A 4,087-nucleotide genomic window follows, 5' to 3' on the forward strand; every position below is an offset into this window, starting at 1 on the left:
AATTCACCCTTTTCATTTTTGATACTGGTAATTTGATTTTTTTTAAATTAAATTAACCAAAGGTTTATCTATTTTATTGTTGTTGTTGCTTTTTAATAAAAATAGCTCTTAGTTTTATTTTTTAGTTCAACAGTTTTCTTAATTTCAATTTTATTAATCTCTCCTTTGGTTTTCAGAATTTCTAATTTGGTATTTAATTGGGGATTTTAAATTTGTTCTTTTTTCTAGTTGTTTTTTTTTTTAGTTGCATGCCCAATTCATTGATCTCCTCTTTCTCTATTTTATTCATGTAAGCATTGAGAGATATAAATTTTCCCCTAAGAACCACTTTCTCTGCATCCCATAAGTTTGGCATGTGGTCTCATTATTGTCATTCTCTTGGATGAAGTTATTGATTGTTTCTATGATTTGTTGTTTGACCCACTCGTTCTTTAGGATTAGATTATTTAATTTCCAATTAATTTTTAGTCTCTCTTCCTATGGCCCTTTATTATATGTAATTTTTATTGCATCATGATTTGAAAAGAATACATTTAATATTTCTGCCTTTCTGCATTGGATTGTAAGGTTTTTATGCCCTACATAGTCAATTTTTGTGTAGGTGCCATGTACCACTGAGAAAAAGGTATGTTCCTTTCTATCACCATTCAATTTTCTCTAAAGGTCTACCATATCTAATTTTTCTAAAATTCCATTCATCTCCTTAAGTTCTTTCTTGTTTATTTTGTGGTTAAATTTATCTAGCTCTGAGAGGGGGAGGTTGAGGCCCCTTACTAATATAGTTTTGTTGTCTATTTCTTCCTGTAACTCCCTGAACTCCTCCTCTAAGAATCTGGGTGCCTGCAACATCACTAATGTGAAAATATGTTTAATAGGAATATATATGTATAGCCTATATCAGATTTCACACTATCTTGGGGAGGGAGGTGGGGAGGGAGGGGGAGAAAAATTTAAAACTCAAAAGCTTATGGAAGTGATTGTTGATAATCCAAAATAAATTAACCACAAATTTTTTTTAAAATTTGGGTGCTATACCACTTGGTGCATATATGTTTGGTATTGATATTGCTTCATTATCCACGGTGCCTTTAGCAGGATGTAGTTTCCTTCCTTATCTCTTTTAATTAGATCTATTTTTTTCTTTTGCTTTGTCTGAGATCAGGATTGCTACCCTTGCTTTTTTCACTTCAGATGAAGCATAACATATTTTGCTCCAGCCTTTTACCTTTACTCTGTGTGTATCCCTCTGCTTCAAATGTGTTTCTTGTAAACAACATATTGTAGGATTATGGTTTTTAATCTACTCTGCTATCTGCTTCTATTTTATGGGAGAGTTCATCCCATTCACATTCACAGTTATGATTACTGTGTCTTTCTCTCCATATATCTCCCCCCCCCCTTATGCTTTTCTTTCTCCTTTCTCCCTTTCCCTCCTCACTAGAGTTTCGCTTTTGACGGCTGCCTCCTTCAATCTGTCCTCCCTTCTATCAACCCCTCCCTTTTCTTTCTCCTTTCCCCTCCTACTTCCTATAGAGTAAGTTAAGATTTCTATACCTAACTGATTATGTTGTTCCCTCTTTGAGCCAAATCTGATGAGAGTAAGGTTCAAACAATGCTCATCTTCTCCCCTCTTTCTCTCTACTGTAATAGGTCTTTGTGCCTCATCATGTGATGTAATTTACCCTTTTCTGCCTCCTCCTTTCCTGTCTCCCAGTACAATCCCTTTTCATCACTTAATTTGATTTTTTATCATCACATCAAAGTCAACTTATACCCACGCCCTCTATCTATGTATACTCCTTCTAAATGTCCTAATAAAGACACAGTTCTCAAGAGTTAAAAGTATCATCTTCCCCTGTAGGGATGTAAATAGTTTGCCCTTATTGAATAACATGTTTTTTTTTTAATTTTCTGTTTACCTTTTTATGCCTCTCTTGAGTCTTGTATTTGAAAACCAAATTTTCTGTTGAGCTCTGGTCTTTTCATCAGGAAGGTATGGAAGTCCCCTATTTCATTGACTGTCCATCTCCTCCCCTGAAAGATTATGCTCAATTTCGCTGGGTAGTTGATCCTTGGTTGTAATCCATATTCCAAGCCCTCCGAAAGGCCTAACTATCTTAAGAAAGAGTGGGAAGAGAAGAAAATAGATTTCTGTTCATTAAAAAAAAAAGGTTAATAAGAAAGCAAAGCAGTCTATACCAGGCAGGAAGCTATGTTCCAATGGTAAGAGGTAGATGGACTTGCTGGATTGGTTGTAGGAGGGAGGCTATGAGCCTGTTAAGGAGTCAATGGAACCCACAATGGGAAGGGATGGTGGGGATTTTTGTTAAAGATGGAAACGAGGAAAGTGACCAGACATACGTAAAAGACCCTACGCCCTTCTGCAGATCCAAAGCCCTTGAGGCAATTATGTCCATCCAGAGAGCCCTGAAGTCTCCCTGTGAAAAGACGAGTACACGTACCATATCTGAGTGAGGGCCTCCCACGTTCCTTTATGGACTGAAATCTAATTCTAATGAGGAGGGCCATTAGGTCAAGGTGGGGCTTAGAATCCTTTGAGACTACAGAGAACTGTTCTGGTTGGATTTGTCATGAGGAAATGGGATTTGTAATACTAAATGTTCAACCAAGGTGAAGCTTTGAGCCCCAAAACACCCTGGTGGGATAGCCATTGTGTGGGTTTTATTGGCCATTGGCCAGATGGAGAGGGTTCCTCAGAACTTCAGGGCATGGCCCAGAATGTTAATGGCTGCCAGTCAAGTGTGGAGAGGACCATTTGGTTTGGTGGAGTTCTTTATAAAGTACAGTTTCCACAGAGTGAATTTTACTCTCTTCTGTTTGTCAAATTGGCCAAAAACATTCAAAGACACCTCCCCACTTACTCAGTACTGATGCACCTTCACTCTTTGGCCGGGAGAAGTTCTCACTGGATGAATCATCCCATGGGGTGCTTTTGGTGTGTAGCTAGCAAGCCATAGTGTTACCTACAAGATGGCAGCATAGTGGCTATCTCTGTGAACATGACTCGCTAGATGTGTGCCTCACTGTAGAAGCCATCACACATCCCACTCAGACTCCTGAGACATTCTCACCATTCAGTGGAGCTTATGTTAACTTCCCAGAAATCACCAAGTCAATGGAGCTAGACTATACCACCCCATCTTTTTTTCATCATTCTAACACAAAAATACAGCATTTGCTGAACTGTGCAGTTTAAAGTCCCTAGCTCATCTTTACCTTTGTTCAATGAGATTTACTTATTCATAAACCTTAATAGAAGCACCATTAACGAGTCAACTCTAGTCGTCACAGAAGCTTAGTGTAATGTTTGAAACTCAGTGTATTCCCTTCTATCCCCCGTGAAATCTTAGAACTGGGATTCAATGCAGTACAATTGAGTAAGCATTGATTAAGCACCTGCTATATGTCAGAAGCTGTGAAGACAAAAATCTATCCCTGCCCTCAAGGAGCTTATATTCCATTGGGTGACAACAACATGGAGGCAGCTGAGAAAATACAGAGTAGATACAAAGTCAGTGCACGGTCATTTCCAAAGTGGACTGGAAGAGCACCAGGAGGAAGAGAAAAGGCCTTGTGTCAGAAGGAGCTGAGTGTTGAGTGGCCAGCAACGAGAAGAGCATCCCTGGCTTGGGGAATGATCGGAGATGAGAGAAGGTCATGTGTCAGGAGCAGGTCAGGCTGGATATCAAGGGCCTGGGGTGGCGGTATGTGAAATCACTCTGCGAAGATTCCTTTATTTTTTTTTAAAGAGAAATCTGCATTTTATCTTAGAGGAAGTAGGGAGCCACTGAAGGTAGTTTTTCAGGGGAGAGGTTAAACCAGGGCTTGAGAAATACCATCTTGGCAGCTGTATGGAAGAAGGGAGATTAATGAATAACAATGATAGCCAGCATTTAGAGAGTGTTTTAAGGGCTGCAATTGTCACGGTGGTGGTTCTTCAGTCGTTTCAGTCGTGTCCAACTTTCCATGACCCCATTTGGGGTTTTCTTGGCAGAGATACTGGACAGATAAGGAACTAAGACAAACAAGGTTAAGTGACTCGCCCAGGGTTACACAGACAGTAAGT

The sequence above is a fragment of the Vombatus ursinus genome, unplaced genomic scaffold (genome assembly GCF_900497805.2).
Source record: "Vombatus ursinus unplaced genomic scaffold, bare-nosed wombat genome assembly UNPS02014817.1, whole genome shotgun sequence".
Lineage (NCBI taxonomy): Eukaryota > Metazoa > Chordata > Mammalia > Diprotodontia > Vombatidae > Vombatus > Vombatus ursinus.